Source organism: Artemia sp. Qi Xiang Cuo, chromosome 14 (assembly GCF_049724085.1).
Source record: "Artemia sp. Qi Xiang Cuo chromosome 14, ASM4972408v1, whole genome shotgun sequence".
Taxonomy (NCBI): domain Eukaryota; kingdom Metazoa; phylum Arthropoda; class Branchiopoda; order Anostraca; family Artemiidae; genus Artemia; species Artemia sp. Qi Xiang Cuo.
The window spans coordinates 25,167,220-25,189,869 of NC_142807.1; the positions used below are offsets into that span (position 1 = coordinate 25,167,220).

A 22,650-nucleotide genomic window follows, 5' to 3' on the forward strand; every position below is an offset into this window, starting at 1 on the left:
ATTCGTGTGAACCTGGGATGAGATCATCGGCGCCGGCAAGGGGGAGGGGCAGGGTGGCCATACCCCCTGGAAATCTGGGACTGTAAAGTAATTATAAGGAAACCAAAGGAAAGAGAGCAGAATAGGGAAAAACACGGGAAAAATTGTTGTTGCCCCCCTGTTGGGCACCTGCCAATAGATTTTGACCCATAATAAGGAAAATATAAGTTCTAATTTTGACTGAGTAATCCTTAACCAGTTTTCCACAAACAATTTTTTCTATGATTTTGTTGGAGCAAAAAAAAAAATCCAATTTTTCATAGTAATGAATGGTAAGTAACTGGCAATCCTTGTCAATAACAACAGTATGAGAGCCTAACTACAGATAACATTCAGTCAAAGAATCAGCTTTTTATGGGGATCCTAAATTTATATCTGTTTCTTAGTCATTAGTGCAGTTATTAGAACATGAGAAAGTTCGTATAATTATAATAAAACACAAGGAGAACAACTTAATAAGGTGCAATTTCAGTAAGAACACGCCTTCAGGTTTTGCTTGCATTGGAAGAGTACCCATGAGCTGATACAAGAAGTCACTATAATCAGAAATGTTTCCCGTGAAAGGAATGCTGCAAATTTCTGTATTTTCCCCGTGAACGGGTACGTTTTTTGTGTTTTATTATCATTTTTTTTTTCGAGGAGTGATTGTATATAATGGCCATTTGTATTCAAAATTAAATATAAAAAATTTTGTTTGATTTTCTTTATCTAAATTTTAATGTTTTACTTTGAACAAACTACTTTGATAATGCGTTACTTATAAACACTGAGTCTAAAGGCATTAAATATTTTGGTGTTTGATAACCAAGTTCAAAACTGTTGATATTGTAAAAAACTATCCGTCCAACACTTCGGCACCGCCCAACAGAACTAAATGCTGGGAGTTTATATCTTAGTTTTTGTAAGTAGGCTATGGTTTTGTGTATTCTTTGTATTTACTTACTTTTAATTTTTATATACTTTTACTTTAATTGACATACTTTTTCCATTGCCTATAGAAAATTTGTTTGTCTCTAAGCTCCATTAAATAAAGAAAAAAAAAGTTTGTTCAACTGAAAGTAAGGAGCAGCATTAAAACTTAAAACGAACATAAATTATTACGTATATGACGGGGGGTTGCCCCCCTCCTTATCACCTCAATTATCACGCTACAGTTTTTTGGTAAAAAAAAGTTACTTATTGTTCTAATTAAACAACCCATGTGTTTCAGGAGTCGTTTTTAAAGAATTGGGACAAAATTTAAATTTTAACGTAAAGAGGAAGATGTTGAGGAAAGGGCAACCCCCCTCATATATGTAAAAATTTCTGTTCCTTTTAAGTATTAATGCTGCTCTTTACTTTCAGTTGAAAAAACTTATTTTTTCTGATCGTTTTTTAAATAACGCCAGGATACCTGAATCCACCTCCACAGAAAAATTCCCCTCCCCATAGAAATATCCTCTGGACAATTCAGTCTCGGCGAAAATACCCTTAACATCTCTCCGTGTAAAATTGAATCGGTAAAGAGAAAGCAAGACATATAACGAAATTTCGTATATGAATTCTGGCAAATTCACCCAGTGGAAAATTTCACCCCCTGGAAACTATCCTCTCCATTGAAATTTCTCCCATCAGAAAATTCGTCCTCCCTTCCCCACCCGAAAAATGTACGCGTAATTTCTAATAACAAATAAAACGATGGGCGAATTCTATAGCCTTTCCCCATGAGCTGTAGGGGGTCATTTTATCTACAAAGACATAGTTATTGAGCCTCTCTACTATGCTGAACAAAAAGCTATCTCAAATTTTGATCGTAAGATTTGGGGAAGAAAGTGACACGGGAGGGGGCCTAGTTGCCCTCCAATTGTTTGGTCACTTAAAAAGGGCACTAGAACTTTTTATTTCCGTAATAATGAGCCTTCTCCTGACGGTATAGGCCCAGTGGGCCTATACGATCACTCCTGGGAAAAAAACACGAACTGTTTGATTACCCATGAAAATCCGAACAGAGATCATTTTTTTCTGCGTTACCAAAATCGTTGTATTCATAAAAATTTACAGTTTCACGAAATGCAATTAAACAAATAGAAAAGGTTTTTCAACTAAAGTAAGGAGCAAGTTAAAAAATTAAAACAAATATAAATTACTCTGTATATAAGAGGGACTGTCCCCTTCTCGACACCTTTGCTCATTCAAAAAGTTTTTTTAGTGCTTTGAAATTTTTTTTGTCCAATTGCAAATTTTCTTTCAAAACTTGGAAAAAAGCCAAACTTCACATTAAAGAGTAATAATCTAAAGAGGAGACAGTCCCATTCATACAAAGAATAATCTGTTCAAATAGGTTTCAAATCTTTTTCTTGCTTTCAGTTGAAAAGCTCTTTTTTTATTTAATTTCTGTTTGTTTTCCAAATCATACCAGGCCTAGCCAAGATATAATTTGAGGTAGGGGTCCCTTAAATACCTGGTCTTGGATAAAATTTGAATATACTTAAAAATTGGCGATGGATAGTAGTTTTGTTAATATTACTACTAAAGAATTTTGGTTGGATGAAAAGGAGTACCGTATTATTGTTTGTATGGATGGAAATTCTGTGAGCCTTTTGATCTTCTACATAACTCTAGCCATCACAACCTCTACAACAGGATTTTCTTATCTTTAAATATATTACATGCATTTTTTTTTAAATACATTGCAGTACTTTGTATAAATAGAAAAAGGAAAAATATTACCATTAAAATTGCTGAAAACTAAATTCCTAGCAGTATTTGCCGTCCCAAGGAAATTTCATAGTGGGGCTGATGATGACCTGCCTTGCCTTTTCAACCTCTGTGCTGGTAGATTATGGGAATGTGACATATTAGCTGTATAGAGAAATCTTCTAATTAATTTCTACTCCCCCGCCCTCTTTCAACGTTTATCTGAAGCATCATGAAGAGTAAGCAGTTTGTCCATTAAAATGTACTTTTGTAGGAATCTACCCTACCCCACCTAAACCATGACTCACCCCCCCCCCCTCATTATAGCTGATACGTAATTACAGATCACCAAACGTTTCCTAATTGCATTACAAATAAAGGGAATCAACTTGGTTGAATCCAGCACTACCACCGTGTGGCATTACTTCTTTTGCAACTTGGAAGCCTAAAATATAGTTATTGATACTTTTAAATCAATTAGCTTCTCAGGATTTTAAATTGATTGCAATCTCGTCCTCTTCGAGGTAAAGTCGTAGTTTGGTGCATTAAACTTCCTAAATTGTCACCCAACCATCACTGCTATTGGGGCGCCGGCCCCCCCCCCCCCCCCTGGAACAATTTCTGCCGGCGCCCTTGGATGGGACACTTTTTTTTTAAATTAAAGTGCCTTTTTGTATATTATGTTTTATAGACTTAAAATGGAAGGCGGGGGATAATGGGCCCGTCGACCCCTTTGACTAAGTTCGTGCATTTAAAAAAATGGATTTCTGAAGCAAAATCACAATCCAACAAATGGTACCCTTCAGTGAAAACCAACAAAGCACTCATATTTAACTAAGGAGATTTACCTTAAAACAACATTTAACAGTTATCAGAAAACTGAATTTGACTAGAAAATGCTTTTCTTATCAAAGGCATTTAGCAGTTGAAAATGGACACAGACAACAGCGTAGATAAACGGAGAATTAGACCAAATAAGATAATAGCATCCGATCAAGGACATTTTTTTGTAGGATGCAATCTTTGGTGTTTTGTTTACTTTTACCAATTTGATTGACAGAATTAGACAAAAATGGCATTAGCTACTTAGTAATATAAAAGGATAAAATGTGAAGGGTGATAACCAAACACGTGCATGATCTATTGTAGTAATTGTCTGGGGGAGGGGGAGGTTGCGTTTGTAAAAGGTAAGGGCATTATTTTTGATAATTTCAAAAACAAAGTCCTTATCACGCTTAAGCATTAGTTTTTCCACGATTGGTGGGTAAGGGTATATTTTTATGGGGCAAAAAACTGGCTGACTCTGCGTCTGACATTCATATCCGCTCGAAACCTACTAACTTCAGCGTAGAACTTAATTTTTGACAGGGTTGACACATAATTTTTGCCAGAAATGTAGAAAATGTACAGTAACGGAGCTAGGATTTAGAAGTCACTCTTGGCTGTAGGTTTTTTTATGCTCCAAATAGATGTGCACTGTCAACGAAAAATGGAACTGAAATAAACTTTTTATAAAATAATACTCCACAAAATAATTATTGTGGTCACTAGTACACAAGAATCCACACTTTAAGCAAATTGAGAAGCAAAGCTAATAAACTCGATCTGTTTGAGGGAGCACTGTCTTTCTCCGGCGATGGTTTCCCAAGCTACTCAATTGGACGCCATCAGCAAAAGAAGTACCATAGCTTCCACTCCATATTATTTTTTAATGTAGCTTACTGAGCTTTCTCTCTTTTCTGGATTTTAGCTGAGACTAAAAAAGGGGTACTGGTGTCTTATATAGGCCTTTAGAAGGAAAGCAGTCACGAAAAACCCGCCAGACGGGTTAGTACAATAGACCGATATAGAGTAACGCAATGCAAAACGTGGTTTTCATTGCGTTTGTGATATTTAAACTGTTGTTTTTTGGGGTTTAGGGGGGGGGGAGGGACCTAGGTTAGGTTACTTATTTAATATATGCTATGCTTTACTCCCACCTCCAGCCCCCCCCCCTAATGTGGAAATCTACAGTCCATATTTGTTTATAAACTGTTATATATTCATCCTATTTTATTTTATTTCGTTAGCATTAACCAAACTTGACTTTTTAGAAAGGCCCATACAATGCTGCAGTACCGAAAAAGGTAAAAAAAAATTCTGCGCTAGAGCAGAAAATAGGCTCATTTTTATCGTTCGTTTAAAGTCAAGCAGTGTCATCATTTCTGAGAGGTACGAGATCAAACAGTTCGTGGTAACGAACTGTATAGTAAGAGCGACTCGTTTCAATAGTAACCGAAACTCTAAAAAACGGAATTTTAATATCAATAGATACACCAAAAAATCGGATTTTTATGCTGATTTTAAATATTTAAATTTCATCAAGGTTAGTCTTACTTATCAAAAGTTACGAGCCAAAATTTGCCCTATTTTCGAAAAAAGGGGAAAACACCCCTAAAAGTCATATAATCCTAATGAAAATCCCACTATCAGTTTCAGCGTATCAGAGAACCTTACTGTAGAGGTTTCAAGCTCCTATCGAATTTTGTATTTTCTTTTGCCAGAAGAAATGCGTGTTTATTCGTTTGTTGTTTTTTTTTTTTTTTTTGTTCTTTCTTTTCCCCAGGGGTGATAGTATCGACCCAGTGATTCTAAAATGTCACGAGGGAGCTCGTTTAAACGTAAATTAAAAGTACTAGTGCCTTTTTTTAATTAAAAAAAATAGAATCACTTTTTACAAAAAACTGCATTTTTGATGTCTTTTTTCGTGTTAAAGATTGATCAATGACGTCATAATCGTAGGTTGAAGCCAGGTCGTCTCTTACTATTCCAATTAAGAGAAAGCCATAGGCTTTCCTGTTTGTAATTTCATTATCAAACAGTTCGTGGTAACAAACTGTACAGCAAGAGCGACTCGTCTCAATAGTAACCAAAATTTTAAAAGACGGAATTTTGATATCAATGATACATCAAAAGAATCGGATTTTTACTCTGATTTTAAATATATTAGTTCCAATCAAAATTTGAAGATAGCCATTTTGTTCAGCGTAGTTGTTTTAAAGATAGAAAATATATTTTTGAGAAGGACACTCCCCCACGGCCGTCAGGGCAAGGGTTTTAAGTTATGCCCTGGGTTTATATAAGGTTTTTAAAGAAGGCGTTGTCGTAGAAACTTCAAAAAAAGCTCATTCGATTGGCAATTCAAAAGGCTAGTGTCCTTTTTAATAGTCGAAAGTGACTGGAGGGCAACTAGCCCCCCGACGCCCATCATTCCCCCAAATACATCCAATAAATATTTTGAAATAGCCATTTTGTTCAGCGTAGTTGATTTCCAGAGAGAAAATATATTTTTGACGAGGACACTCCCCCACAACCCTCAGGGCAAGGGTTATAAGTTATGCCCTGGGGGCATATAAGGTTTTTATTGAAATCTGTGTCGTAGAAACTTGAAAAAGGGCTCATTCGATTTGAAATTGAAAGGGATAGTACCCTTTTTAATAGTCGAAAGTGATTTGAGGGCAACTAACCTCCCTCTCACGCCCACCGTTTCCCCAAACATATCCAATCAAAATTTTTAGATAGCTATTTTATGCAACGTAGTTGAAAATTTTGGAAATTAGGCCTTTAAAGATGACAACCCCCCCCCCCCCGCCCTCAAGGTAAGGGTTGTAAGTTATGTCCGGGGGTATATAAAGTTTTTATTGAAAGCGTTGTTGTAGAAACTTCAAAAGGGCTGATTCAATTGGAAATTGAAAGAGCTATTCCCAATTTTAATAGTTGAAAGTGATTGGATAGCGACTAACGCCCTTCTCACGCCCACCATTTTCCAAAACACATCCAATGAACACTTTGAGATAGCCATTTTGTTCAACGTAGTTGAACGTTCTCGAAATTAGGTCTTTTAAAATGATAACCCCCTCAGAGCCCTCGGTGCAAGGGTTGTAAGTTATGCCTTGGGGGCATATAAGGTTTATATAGAAAGTTGTTGTATAAATCATAGGCAGCACGATCGCGCTGTCTAAGTAAAGAACGGGGACACTTGAGAGCGAGACAAGAAACGGGGACTAAGTAAAGAGGAGGACACCCCCCCCCACAACCCTCAGGGCAAGGGTTTTAATTTATGCCCTGGAGGCATATAAGAACGATGTTGGCACAATGTATTATTTATTAATTTTTTCCTTTAGATCAGGGCACTTCGTATCGAAGAAGTTGTCGTAGAAACTTCGAAAAGCGCTCATTCAATTGGAAATTGGAGTGGCTTGTGCCCTTTTTAATAGTCGAAAGTGATTGGAAGGCGACTGATATCCCTTTCACGCCCACCATTTCCCCAGACACATCCAATAAAATTTTGGAGATAGCCATGTTGTTTAACGTAGTTGAAAGTTCTGGAAATTCGGTCTTAGAGGATGACAACAACCCTAACAGACCTTAAGGTAAGGGTTGCAATTTATGCCCTGGGGGCATATAAGGTGCTTATAGAAAGCGTTGTCGTTTCCAAAAGGGCTCAATCGATTGGAAATTGGAAGGCCTAGTGCCCTTTTTAATAGTCGAAAGTGATTGGAAGGCTTGACATTTTTATAGTAAAGATCGAAGTGGGTATAATGTATTATTTTTGTTGTTGTTGTTGTTTAGATCAGGGCACTTAATATCGAAAGAGTTGTCGTGGGAACTTCGAAAAGGGCTCATTCGATTGAAAATAGAAAGGGCTGATGCCCTTTCTAATAGTCGAAAGTGATTTGAAGGCAACTAATCCCCCTTCCACTCCCACCCTCCCACGCCAACCCTCCTATTTCTGCTCTTAAAATTTAACAGAATCAAAATAGTGTAAGTGTATCCAAGCTATCAAAGAAAGTAAACAGATTTTTTTTGTGAATGGTATCAAGTTTTCCATTTCAGGTCAACTAGAGGAGGTATGAAACTAAATTAAACAGTACTATTTGTGTCCAGATTTTTAAAAGGGTGTATGTTGTTAAAAATTGCTGAAAATTTTTCTCCAGCAATCAAATAGCAGGCCAAACTATAAATTCTTTAAAAATGAAAAGATTTAAAGTATTATTTTCTTTTTTCCTGATATAAAACGAACAGAAATTTAATATTATTTGATTTATTAAAGTTATAAAAGTAAAAACACTTATATTTTTTTCAGTAAAGTGCAAATTTTGTTCTGGCCTTGGGAAGTTTTCTCGTATTTTCTTAGTTTGAATTACAGTAAAGAACAAACTTCTAGTCCATAGTAACTAAAATAAGATTATAATTTCATGTTAAAGATTGATCAATGATATCATAATCGTAGGTTGTAGCCGGATCGTCTCTTACTATTCCATTTAAGAAAAAGCCATAGGCTTTTTCCTGTTTGTATTACAATAAGGATTTCCGGAAAGGGACGACAATAATAATCCCCAATGACAAAAACGACGACAGCAGCAATGAAAATGATGATGACGTCAGGCTCCGGAAAAGTCATCCGGCTCAGTGTTCTTTCATGGTAGTAGACGAGATGAGGGTAGTTTGATGAGAGCTGGTAAGTTGTCAGTAACCCTGTTGATGAGAGTAGGTTTTCTAAGTGGCTAATGATTCTTATATACTACTGGGTAAGGTTAAACTCTCAAACAAGTGCATATTTTTTGTGGTATCAATAAAGGAAGAAGTTCTTGGTTTTTGAATTCTTCGTGTCCTTTTTAAAATTATATAATTCTTTACGCGAAAAGTCTCAGTTTTGTTTTATACTTTTTTTGAGCGAATTTATATAAAGGACCGATACAGTTTATTATAAATGGGGCCTATGTTAATTTCAACGGATATAGCTGAAAACCTAGTAAAGAATAAATCACGGCACATAACAACTAAAAGTTAAGATAATAAAATTATCTTTTGAATAGAAGTTAGCTGCCTGACATTTTGAGGGTCATCTCTTACTATACCAAATAAGAAAAAGCCATAGGTTTTTTTCTGTTTGGTTATAGTAAAGAACAACATCTAGCCCATGTTAACTGAAACATAATTAGGGATTATGTAATTTATATCGGTATCATCGCTGTAGAGATGGCTGAAACCTTGTAATTACAAACCATGGCACATATTAGACTAAGTTAGCTGCCTGATTCTCTGAAGTTCGTCTCTTACTATTCTAAATAAGAAACAGCCATAGGCTTTTTCTTGTTTGTGATTTTTTACAAATCCAGTCATAGAATATTTTGACTACTAGATTCAATTTCCTTTGCCAGAATAGTAGGCTTAATAAAAAATTTGACAGGTGTGGGATTTAAACACACGATCCCATGTGGACTAGATCTTAAGTCTGGTACCTTAACCACTCGGCCAACCTAACTTATTATATATAATTTTTTTTTTTACAAATTCAGTCATAGAATATCTTGACTACTAGATTCAACTTGTCGCCTTAGAGATTTCCTTTGCCAGAATAGTAGGCTTAATAAGAAATTTGTCAGGTGTGGGATTTGAACACACGATCCCATATGGACTAGATCTTAAGTCTGGTGCCTTAACCACCCGGAAAACCTAACTTATTATATATCTTTATTTATTAACAACTTCATGTACTTTTGTTTTGATTTGACACCATTTTTAGGAGGTTTTATATTAAAAGATGATCATTACCATATCAACCCATTGCATATATTAGGCTTAGTTAGTTAACTGATTCTTTGAGATTCGTCTCTTACTATTCTAAAGAAGAAAAAACCGTAGGGTTTGTCCTTTTTGTAATAAGGGTTTACATAACCAAAAGTTGACAAAGGCGTTTTAAAAAAAACTGCCTAATGAGAAACAATTGTCATCTGATCCAGGTTGCAGTAGTAGTTAGTAACCTAATATGAATTACGTGAAGGATCAATATAGTTTTTTGGAAATTACATTAAGGAAGGAACTGTAACCCATAGTAACTTAGGTATTATACGAAATCATTATATAGATGATGAAGCAATATGCTTTAAATCCAATACATTAAAAGTTCACCCTCACGGGGGATCAAAGCCCAATTTTCCACGTTACAAGTTATATTAAACGACGATCACTGGAATAACGAACCATTGCATACATTGGACTTAATTAGCTACTTGATTGTTTGAGGTTCGTCTCTTACTATTTCAATTCAACGAAGAAAAAGCCGTAGGCTTTTTCCTGTTTTTCTCCGTTCAGGATCACTAAAGTTATTGTGTAAACTGCAAAAATATCTATGGTGTCGGAGCAATAATCTTAATTTTTTGATTAAATACGCTAAAGTTTGACACTTTCTCACAACTCTACTTTTTAAAACAATAAAAAACTTTAGCGCAAAGAGCGAGGCGCTGAGGAGGGGATAGCTCCTTTCATATACGGAATAATTTTGAGAAAGCCATTTAGCTAAAAAAAAGTAAAATTGAAGACCTGAAAATAAGTCTTTTTGTCTACTGCCACCAGGACTACTACAGACTTTGGTATCTTATCTGTGATTACAGTTGTTGCCGTACTTTGAAAGTTTTATTAAGATGTGAGTTTTATTTGTTTGTTTTGCCTTTTTTCTCTTGTTATAAAGAAGAAGGGCATTACGCATGACAAGGCGAAGAAAACTTAAAATAGTATGCGTCATCATTTTAGGGACCGTCAATCCACCCCATACAGTACTCTTTTCTGGTCACCATATGCCCACCACCTACTTGCGTGTAGTATTCTAATGCCACTTTTGGCAATTCTATCTTCAAGATGATCCTGGCGTAGTTTTTTCATTGACTATAACGTCCTCTATGCCTTGATAGTATGAAGCATATAGCACTCACATCGAAATTCATTCGCTTTAAAACGTCGATTCCACCATCATATTTGTAATCATACTTGCCCCGTTTAAGACTTTTATCTCCCGTTTTAGACGGAGGCCCTTTTTTCTTTGATTGCACTGTGCAGTGGGGCGGCACACTTTATTTACTGAAAGTTTCCTGCAGTTGTAATAAAAAAGAGACAAAAAAAAAAATTCAAGTTCCTTTCAAATTAAGGTCTCTGTCAATCTTACAGCAACTCGCCTGCGAAGCCCTAGACCACTAATATCTTTGGCCACTTCGAATCTTCCCTAATAAGCATCAAAAGTGTAAATTTATTCGTTTATAAAGAGAACTTGCAACCCCCGTCTTGTATAGGTGTCTTTGGATTGTATTGTTTGAAGAATGACATATCCTTGATATTTATTTCTGATTCATCGACAATAACATATGTACTGGAAGTTGCAAGTACGCATTCCTGAAAGCAGCAGCTTTGCAGATTCATCATTGGATACAACTTGAATAGCTTATCTTTTTCATTGGGAGGACAATTGGGTTGGACCATCGATGATGTGTATACTTCTTAGTATCTCTTCAAACCGGTTTCTGGCCATTTCGAATATACATAGGGGATTATCTAATTACGGTCGGTTGGACCAGAAGTCTCTCATTTTTTTTGCACCTTGCTATATCCCAGGAAAATGTTTATCGAAACAAAAATTGTAAGCGCTTTAACAGCTATAGTAAACATTTTGCTTCTTTTACTTGAGTGAACTCAAATATTATCACACAGACTACTTCTTCCGTCAGTAATGCGATAAAAGTCAGTTGTCATAGAAGAATTTCCTATCTTTTCGTTTTTGAGCTTCATAACTGTAACTCATAACTGTAGGTCAGCTTGAGAGCTTAGTAGGGAGTTTTCCAAATTTTTGACGGTGTCTTTGATTTTGGTGGTTAAGTCGGTTTCTTTGTGAAGTCTCTCAAAGCTAGTTCTTGCTCACCTTTTCCTGATAGGGGAGATCTAGCAGTTGGGCTTGGAATCTTTGTGAGATCGACCTGATCCAAGACACTTGAAGCAGGTGAACCCTTCTCGGTCGGAGCTTCTTTAGTCGGAGTCTGGCCCCTAAAGTCCTCTTCAAAATACTGAACTTCATCAAGGAACAGCTCTTCCTCGATATCATTGAGGTCATTGCCCGGGCCATTCATCCGGTTAGTAACAGATTCCTAAGTGACTTTTGGCTTTCCCCTAGTCATCAAGGGGATAATGCAGACAAAACTGGAGAGGAAGTCGCTAAGGGTTTGTTTAGTCTCTGTGGAGACTTGTCAAATTGGCTCCAGCCAGATTCTTAGAAGAACTGCTACGTCTTATTCTTAGTGTGAGGTCAGCTATTATGCCGTAACAAAACAAACTGCTTGTGAGTTTTATTTACAATTATTGTGCCTTGCACGATACAAGTTCATAAGGATCTCATAGTAAGTATCGGCATTGACGGTTTTGCCTCAGGGTAAAACACAGTCCACATATATTACCTATTACTTGTGTGCTGTAACCTTAAAAACGGCCAGGATGAGTAAATGTTAATTTGTATCGGACAATGAAACTATCTTCAAAAGCCCCAGCATGACTAATTGTCGCAACAAGTTAAGACGAAGTCAAATGAAACATCAGCTTTTAAAGATTCCATACTTTGTTTGGGAGAGGTACGCCCAACATACTGTGGTTATTAAAAACGAATCTTACTTAATAAACAAATAGGTTTTTTTCCTTTCCAGGAAAGAATATGGCAAATTTTTCCTTTGACAAATAATAAATAAATAGCTGGAAATTTAACCCTATGTTAGCACGGCAAGGTTAGGCGATAGGCTTGTTACCTATCCATGTGAGAAAAGGTCCAGGAACTGAAACACTGATTCGACCCCCTATGCAACATCAGTGGCTCTGGAGGATGTTTATTCTTATCCTTTATTATAGCAGAGAATTTAAATATTCTTCAGATGAAACTTCTTATAGTGAAGTCAAATATATAATACATACAACTTCTTCATCATTCAAATGAATATATCACATTATTTCTTTTCTAATTCAAAACACCGAAAATTGGGCGAAAAATGCCCGTTAAGATCTTAAAAATTTAAAAGCTGGACCTGACACAACTGCAGGTGGATCCTGACGCTAAGAAGATTTACAAACACTTTAAAAAAACAATTGAACCCGGATCAAATTTTTTTTTTATTTTTTTATGCATAAGTTTTCTTGGCCAGTGAAGTTTTTTTGCTTATTTTTCTTTGTTCCGTTTTTTTTTTTTTTCTTGTTTTTTTTTTCGATGAAAATGTGAATTTGAATATCAGTCTAACTTATCTGCTGATTTATAATTTTGATGGAATAAGTGCAAATAAAATATTTTAATTACCCCTTACAAAGCTTGATGTTCATGTGCATTAATAATACTGGGAGGAAAGGGCGGTCAGAATTATAACATTATATAATGAATAACCAGATATGTTCTAGATTTCAATACCAGGCTTAGGGTCATCGTAGATTGTAGATATAATGTGTTTGGGGAAAGGAGACATTTTTAAGTGATTTTGATCGACCTAAATTCTCAAAATATTTGTATTTTCACTGAGGTCTGTATGCCCATGTCTACATACTGTCATACAGTCTACATTGAGAGTTCATACTGAAAACACCTCTTTTTGGATATAATCTCATTCATACAGTAAAGCTGTCAATACAGTAAGACATTTGACATTCCCTATGGTTTTTATTGAATTAATTTCATAATCGGATTTGGACTTGAAAATAGTTCACCTTGAACTTGGATTACATTATTTGACCTACATATTAATTGACCTACTACATATATATTTTGATTGGAATATTCGACTGTCCCTGGCTATGATAATTAGATTGCGCAATGACCGATCAAAATAGGAAAATTATTTTAAACTCATTACTGAACTTAGTCACGAGATCTATGCATGATGGTGCGAAAACTGATCTGATTATTGGAAAAGCTGTGTAAGTTTTTTTTGTCATGGTATTATTATCAGTGCTAGAGAGTTTCTGCATGAGGAGCTGGATATTCAGAGCCGATTTGAGGAAGATACAAAGAATGAAGATAATGTACTTGATATTTGTAAAAAGTTAAATCAGGCAGCAAAGAATAATTTACCTCTTCCTACTGTTCTTATAGTCTTACCTCTTGAAACCCCAGCAATCAGTGAGGCAGTCTCGTCTACCTTAGGCTCGAAAGCTAATGAATTCTCTCAGGAAATTGACGGCTTTTTAGAGAATGTAACGCATTCAGGTCCTGTTTGGCCTGCTATAATTGATACCAACGTAACAATTAACCCTGCCCCAGCTCCTACGTTTGCCGTTATACTAAAAAACTGTCCTGCAAACCTACCTCACCTAATGCTTATAAGGACTTCGTCGATAAACTTTGCCCTAAGGCCTCAGGTGAAATAAGTGAACTTAAAAAATCGGCTTCGGAATGGAAACTTGTTGTTAAGTCAAAGCGTGCAGCGAATAAAATTGCCGAGAATGCTAAAAACAGTACCTCGGGCATCTCGGTGAGTGTGAAATCCCCACTGTTTATAGGGATCCTGAAAGGTGTACCGATCGAATACGATGAGAATCAAGTAAAATCTCTTGTACCAAATTGCGTGAAAGTTTCACAGTGCGGAAAGTCCCGAGTGTTCAAGGTCTACTTTGATTCAAAACAAAACCTGGATCAGTTCTTAAAAGTTTCTGTGAAAGTTGGCTACGAAAAGCTTTCTGCACAAGCATTTGTATATCTCCCGAAGCGTTGTTTCTCATGTCATAATACTGGGCATCTGGCCTCGCAGTGCTCTAATCGGGCCCTCTGTTCTCGCTGTGGATCATGAGATCACACCTCAAACAGTGCCTCTCCGTGTTCCGAAAAAATGTTCTGTCTAGAATGTAAAGTTACCGGCCATACTTATTACAGTGTAAAGTGTCCCAATAGCAACAGTCAACTAGCAAGGCCCATGGTATGACATGGATGTGTCTACTACTACGCAAGCTGTACTTTCGTGGAATATTCATGGTGGATTTTTAGTCAAAATTCCTGTGATAAAAGGTTTGCTTTCGAATTGTGACGTATTGTGCTTGCAAGAGCATTTCTTGACGAGTCATAGTTTAGGCCTTCTGAAAATTGACAATAATTTTACTAGCTATTCGGTGCCCGCTAAACGATCCGCTTCTAGCGGCCGCCCCTCGGGTGGTATTGCGATGCTTGTTAGGACCTCGTGCCGGTTGAGTATTTTTTATTCATGTGATTTTTTTCTTGCTGTCCGTGTAAAAGAGTATGTTATTGTAAACGTCTATCTCCCAACAGATTATCGCAATGACCGATCGGAATTTTTATTTACTTCTGTGTGTGAGAAACTAGGGTCTTGCCTTTCAAAGATTCACCTGTTAGGTAAGTGTTATATTATTATAGGAGATTTTAAATGTAATTTAACTGACGCCTCGTTATTGCGTACTTCTATTTTGTCTGGTATTTTTGACGATTGGCTTAGGACATTGCCGAAAGATCTTGATAACACTTACACACACCATTCAAGTCACGTATCGAACCTTGACCATGCAGTTTCTTCTATAAATCTCCATGTGTCACCTGTTCACGTCGTTACTGATTTCCAACTATCAGACCACCTTCCAATATCTGCATCTATTTATTGTTCCTCTGCTCAGTCTACTCCCACTACACAACCACATCAGCCCCACGCCCAATTTTACAGGGATTGGGAAAATATCCAAGATGACCTTTTTGCTGCACTAACTAATTCTGTCCTGCATAAAATTCATGTTCCGTTCCAGCTGCTCATGGAAAATCCGCAAGTTGATGCAAATGAAATACGGATGTTGCTAGATATCTATCTTGCTCAAATTTGCCATGCTCAGCGATGCGCAGAAAAAGCCAGTATACCTCTTAAACGTATACGGCGGGGTGTCACAAAGCATTGGTCCAGTAATTCGAGCCTAGTTGAAGCTTGGAGAAAATCCAAATTTTGGTTCCATTTGTGGCTTCGGTGTGACCGTCCTGGCTCTGGCTGGGTTTCTGACATTCGTCTTTTTACCAAAAGAAAGTTTGCAAGAGAACTATGTATCCACATGAACCAGATAGTTGAAGAGACATCCCAGCAAGCTTCTCTGTCCCAACCTCCCTTCTGGAGAAATGTATCAAGAGATCCTCCAAGGGCCCGCCTATCTACTCAAGTTATTCCTGATTCCGAATGGAATTCATGCTTCTCTGCTGAATTCTCCCCACCAGATGCCGCCCTACAGTCCGAATATGAAGATAATCTTTATAAATTTCTGTCTAGGTGTCCAACCAACAATTTTGTTGTTTCAGCTGATTCTGTACTGCGAGCAATCCAACGCCTAAAGCGTAAGAAATCTTCTGGCATCGATAAAATAAGCGCTCTTCACATTCTGCATGGAAGCGATCTGCAGATAAACTATAGTCCTCGTTCGATGCGGGTGGTTGTTATTCAAGGAGTATTACATTCTTCCTTTTCAGTCAGAAATTTCATCCCGATTGAAAAGAAAGGCAAAGTAGCAACCCACTATTCGTTTCTCTACCCTGTAACTGTTTCCACTAATTTTTGTAAGCTTTTTGAACTTCTGTTCATTGACCATCTGAACACAAAATGCTATGTTCCACCTTACCAATTTGGATTCCAGCCAGGTCTCGGTTGTGCCCACGCTTTGTCAGTTGTCGCGAAGGCATTAATCGATGCTAATGTATTAGGCGTAACTCTCGTTTTTGCTGGGCATGATGCTCGTAAAGCGTTCGACTCTCTCATTCACGCCGCTATGCTACTCCATGCAGCAAAACGTGGAGTGAGCCCCTCATATATCAGAGCCCTTCGAGACATGTATTATCGTCTTAAAGTTCGCCTAATACTTCACCCATTAGCTAAAGTTGACGGCTCTCAAGTCTATGCACCAACCCCTAATATTTTTGTCAATGTTGAAAAAGGTACCCGTCAAGGTGCTGTTTCTTCCCCTTCACTCTTCAATAATGGAGTTCTTGATGCAGAGTCAGCTGTTCCCACATCTTTTATCTTTGCCAGTCTTGATATACCTCTCGTATGTTATGCCGAGGCCATTCTGAATGTCAGCCGCACTATCTAGCACATTAGCGAGATTTTTGCAACGGTACAATCTGAGTATGCAAAACTAGGTCTTCAGTTCAATTCTGAAAAGTCCGAAGTTGTATTCTTCAATTGGAAGCAAGCGTCGCCTAGGGATATTCCTCTCGGAAATAGTAGGATTAAACCAGTAGATCATACCACGTACCTCGGTCTTCCCATTGGCTCGTCAGTAATGCACACGCGACAACTATTAATTGCTCACATTGAGCGTAGAGTTGGGTTATCATATGCTTCTTTTGTAACTAATAAGTTACGGTTCAACCGCCATCTTCTCTCGAAACTTTTTAACTCTGTCGCTCAAACTTTTTAGCTGTGGAAAAGCAAATTCGTGCTTATAATTCCCGTTTAATGAAGTTGAATCATCCATGGTCGTCATTATTTACCCATTAGTTAAGATGTATTTGTTGTGTTTTTTTTTTTTTTTTTTTTTAATTGTTTGTTTTACGACTTTGTGTTATTTCTTTAGTTTTTACAATTTCTTATGATTTATTATATTTTATCATTATTCCATTCTAATGTACACTGGTTATTTTCAATTTCTGTGTAAATTTTTTTTTCATAATATATTGTGTATATTACTAATAATAGAGTTGTTTATTAATTATCGGTTATTTTAAGCAAATTGCTTTAATTAAATTTGTAAAATGATCCGTGATTGAATAATTTACTTGTTTATGTTATTTATTTATATAGGAGTAAATGAATCATCTGTTGAGAGTGATCTGAATTCAAGACCAGCGGGCGCAAGTGTCGTTTAACTGTTTTTACCGTTTCTTGTCATATTTACACTAGTTAATATGATTATCTTTTTTTTTGATTTTTTTTTTTTTTTACCAATTACGGCTTGATGCAATGATGTTCATATTATTTATTTTCGTCAAGTATTTAGGAGCCTAAAAAAAAGAAAAGAAACATGTCGCGTACCTACAGAGCAGTGTATAATTGTGTTTTTCTTTCTCGTTTTGTGTAATTTGTTCTAAGTCCTGATTTAGGTCTTAGCTCTAGTGTTTGTCACTAAAAACCATATGCATAACTCCTAAGTTTATGTGTATTGCTTTTTTTTGTTGTTTTGCTTATTGCTCCGTCTTTTCCTTTTTTATATGACGGGTTTTCCAATAAATAATAATAATAATAATACCCAATAGGTTAATACCTATCAAGAAACGAAAAAAGTTTTGGTCACCCCAATTATCAAAGACCAATAAAGCCAAAATTAGTTTTTGTAGAATTTTGCATAGGGATCCACCTGATGAAGAAACTTGTAGGTGTCTTTGAAAGCTGATTAGAGAGACGAAATTTAAGACCTTTTTATCAGGAGTAAAAAGGTTTGAACTAATTTCAGACAAAACATTTTTTTTCAACTTTTGTTATATATTAAGGGCCCTTCGACCCAATAGCTTACGGATATAAGTTTCAAGCTTTCAAGGAAAAAATTGTCAGTCCTTTCTCGGACGAACCAATAGAGCCAATAAATTTATTTTTTCACTTATTCCAAAACATAAAATTGGAATCCCCCTTTGTATTCCCAAGCATTCCCTGAAATTCTAATTTGACCCCCCCCCCCCTTTCCAGTCCTTTCCTAAACATTACAGATACTCTATTTTGATAGCATAGGCAAATAAATTTTGATTTTCCTTAATGCTTAACCGAGGATGGATTCAAAGTTGCACAGGGTAAATGGTGCCAAGACATTAAGGAGGGTCGCAAGCATATTTTTTGGTCACCATATCCACTACCTCCAAACATAAGTTAAAAAGCCGTCTCCCCCCCCCCCAAAAAAAAAGAACCAAAAACTTCGGTTGGATACCCACCTGTCTTTTCCGAAGTGCTTCAGATATGCTATTTCAGTCACCTGAATACATAATTTCTCGCGATTTACCTCTGCTCCTCCCCCAGGTGAAAACTTAAGGTCCAGTTCCTCCTTCTCCCCAGCACCCTCTGATCATTTCAACTCTATCCAGCAAGCAATTCCTCAGATAATGCGAATGCGCTAACGCGGATATACATGGTTTTTTTCGGTCTACATTACTATTTCACCGGAAATAGATTCTAGTTCACAGGGGCTCATAGTACCAAAAATTTTAACAGATTTTATACTAATATTCCCCTAAATCCTTTTCCCCAGTTAAAATCCAAGGTCGTTTTAACACTCCCTAAAAGTTTCAACTTGATTTCAAAAGCGGTCCCAGAATATTACATATAAGCTGTTTTGATTTCTTGGCGACAAATAGCGTCTTTTGATTTACCTTGCTATTGAACCATGAATATATTATAGGGTTTGATAGAGGTTAATAGTAAAAAACACTTAGGTGGATGGAAAAACCATCCCCCCCCCCTACTGCCCCCTTCCCGAGACCAAAACTTGACACCATTAACACTTCCAGATTCTCCAAGTCATTCCAGCGACATAGCAGATGCACTATTTTCATACCGTCGTACCACTCGGTGTCTTTTACTTTCCCTCACTACTTTGGTGTGAATGAATTCTAATTTACATAGGGGCTTAAAGTGAAACAATGTTCCCCAACACAAAATTTGAGTTTACTTTAGCCCCCTCCACACTACATGGAAGTATCAAATCCATCTCCAAAGCCGTTCTTGATATATTACAGATATCCTATTTTGTCAACCAGGGCAAACGCGGTGTCTTTGGATTTACGTCGCTACTTCATAGCCAATTTATTTTAGTCCAGCAGGGGCGTAAATTACTAAAACTTTTAGGCAGATATTATACAAAACACATTTTGCCATTCTCTCCCCCCTCGTTTAAAAAATATTGTCCACATGGTCCCTTAGCCCCCCAAAATTCCCTGGAGGTACCACCTTGGTCTCCAAAGGTGTACTCAAGATAGTGTATAAACTATTTTGACAATCGGAAATTCTTTTGGTAATAAATAGTGTCTTTTGATTTACCTTGCTACTTAACTATGAATAGATTCCAACCTGAACAAAATGACTGTATCAAAAATTTGATCCAATATCATGGAAGTTAAAAAGTGGAGGAGCAATTAGCAGAAAAGGGCAGGGAGCAGAGTTGCCCTCCGATCACTTTTGAATCTTAAAAAGAACATTATAAATTCTGATTTCCAATCGAATGAGCCCCCTCCAAAGTTTATACGACCACCCCTTCAATTAAAACCTTATATACCTCCGGGGCATAACTTACAACACTTGCCCCTGGGCTCACGGAGGTTTCCTCTACCCCAGAGTTTTGATATTTGGACTATTTTGAACAATTTTGCTTTCTTAAATTTTTGATCGGATGCATTTGGAGAAAAGAGGGACTCGTTGCCCTCCGCAGACTTTTTACTCTTATAAAGGACACTAGAATTCCCGATTTCCAATCAAAATAGCCCACTCCAAAGTTTATATACAACCCACCTTCCATATGAAGTGCCTCAGGGAAAAAAATGAATAAATAATAAAAGATTGAAGCCTTATGGTCTTTACTATAGGCAACGCCCTTGCACCATATTTACTGCCCGTCATCACGGGCTGTGGGGTTCCTGGCATTCTCAGAGGCAAATATGTTCAAACTTTCGATTATTTTTAATAGAATAACTATCTTAAAACTATAACTGGATGTCCTGGGGGGCTACGGAGGACTGGGGAGAGAAAATGGACACTTGAGGGGGGGGGGGCTAGTAGCCCTCCAATCACTTTTGACTTAATAAAAAGAGCACTAGAATTTCCAAATCGAATGAGCTCCTCAAAAGTTTCTACGACCATCCCTCCCCATATAAAACGGCCAAGGAAAAAAATAAATAAGAAAGAATAAATTAAAGGCATGTAGGGTTCTTTATTTAGGTAGCAATATAAAGCTGCCTTTAATCGATTTCAATTAGATCTGCATATTTATTTCAAACTAAATATATAATGCTTATTAAGGCTCCAATTTTGTAGGCTATTTTCAGAACTGAAGAGCCACTTTGACTTAACGGGGGTGGGGGGGGGCGGGTAAATGACCAGAAGACGCCTAGTTTGCTGCTACAGTATTCTAATTTCCTTTTTGGCATTTTACGAAGAACATACTAGGGACAAGGTGTCCCCTAACGGTGCCTTGCGTTTTTAGACCGCCATGGTAGAACATTTAATAATTAAGGCTGATTGCGATAAGGAATAGTCAATGACATACAATGAATATCCCATTCCCCTCAGAAATCTGGGAAATTAAACCAAAATATTAATATTTCCTAAGCAAAAAGCGTTCTTACAAATTTACCTATAGTTCTTTAGCTCAAAAGTACAAACGCCAAATTGGAAAAAAAAAATCATCCTACCTGCCAATAGGCAAATGACGCAAACATGTTAAAACTTATTAGATGAAAGCCGATCAATTATTTAAATTCTTTTGGAGATCCTGGCATTAGTGTGGCTGTTCCAAGAGCTAACGCTTGGCAAGGGTTTTTAATGAAACTTCGTCAATAGCTCAATCAAGAATTCTTCTTATGCTTCTGAATGCCAGGTTGACTGCTAATCGGTTTCCTTTTTTTCTAAGTTGTATAATATATTCGTACTTGAAACGGTTCAAACGAAACCTAAGGCCTAAGGTCTTTTTCATTGGCAATCTGGATTATTAGATTAAATTCCTAAATAGCATTTTATCATAATTACGTGGAATTTTTTAAATCAAACCTTTCGAGGTAACGAAGTATAAGTGAAGAGCAATTTTTGCCAAAATAACCAAAAATATAGGAACAGGAGAGATTGGGACAATATATCCAAACTACATTTTATGCTGTTTCCAAATACATAAGAGTTATTAAGTTTAAAGATACCCATCAAAAGTTACTAAAGTAAGTAAATTTGCAGAATTTCAGACGAAGGAGTGGTGTATCCTAAAGTATCGGATCTTGTTGAAATTAAATAAAAAAAACAAGTTTTTTAAACTGAAAGTAAGTAGGGACATTAAAACTTAAAACGAACAGAAATTATTCCGTATATGAAAGGGGCTGTCCCCTCCTCAACGCTTCGCTCTTTACGCTAAAGTTTTTTATTGTTTTAAAAAATAAAGTTGTGAGACAGAGTCAAACTTTAGTGTAAAGAGCGAGGCGTTGAGGAGGAGACAGCCCCTTTCATATATGGAATAATTTCTGTTCGTTTTAAGTTTTAATGTCGCTCCTTACTTTCAGTTTAAAAAACTTGTTGTTTTTTTATTTAATTTCTGATCGTTTTTTAGTTAATGCAGCTTTTATTTTGGCTCACCGTCATTGAATAAGCAAACAAATTTGCACAAAAATTTTACTTTTCTTTTGCTAAATGGATATCTCTAAATTTGGTTATGACGTAATTTACAAATTAACTTATTGAGTTATTAGCATAACGGAGTAAGCATAACGGGTCTGCATGCAAAATGTGTATGGTACAATTATTCTGCATATTAGATAGATAGACAAATAAGTGTTTTTAAAGCCAAATATACGGCCAAATATAAAGCCAATTATCTTATCTATCTATCTTATACGGCCATGAACACAGTAAAATAACATAAATGAATATAGTGAATGGGGGAGAGGGTGTTTAACCCCCCTCCCCCCAAAAAAAAATACCCCCCCCCCTCCTTCGTAAAGTAATCCCCGCGGAAAATATCCCCTCCTTGGAAAATACCCTCGTGGGAAATACTCCCCCCCCCCCTCTGGAAAATAAGGTTTCTGAATTTGAAACTTTTATTTGAGTTTTTTTTATAGTTTTAGTCAGTTTTTTTTATCGTTGAAGTCAGAAAATAATTCTTTCTTGGTATATGGCTACTAAAAAATTACAGAAGAATAGCGAGGTATCTGTACACTTTGTTAACTAAAAGAAAACAAAAAACATACTAGCATAAAGTAAATGTAGTGTTTCATTTAAGTGTTTTTTGAACAAACATCAGTGCCGACCTGGAAGTATTACGTTTTCTGCCAAAGTGAAATTTATGCAACCTGGGACTAAAGAAGCCGAATCGTTGGGTCAAGCATGTCGGCCCAACACTAGGATATTTGCATCTGTTAGGAAGCGACCATTTCAAATGCAAGATAAT

The 22,650-nt window shown here is 36.6% G+C and overlaps 1 protein-coding gene across 3 annotated transcripts in view; it reads right to left on the bottom strand.

The window, feature by feature from the left end:
- The window catches only part of LOC148944301 (uncharacterized), a 149,441-nt gene that overhangs the window by 105,676 nt on the left and 21,115 nt on the right, over window positions 1-22,650 (bottom strand). Inside the window, exon 1 of one of the 3 annotated variants that reach the window (XM_089099779.1) lies at window positions 3,564-3,640. The exons of the other annotated variants lie outside the window; for them this stretch is intronic. The gene's annotated coding sequence lies outside the window, so the exon portion shown is untranslated. Of the gene's footprint in view, window positions 1-3,563; window positions 3,641-22,650 lie in introns of those variants that run through there. 3 annotated transcript variants of the gene reach the window in all.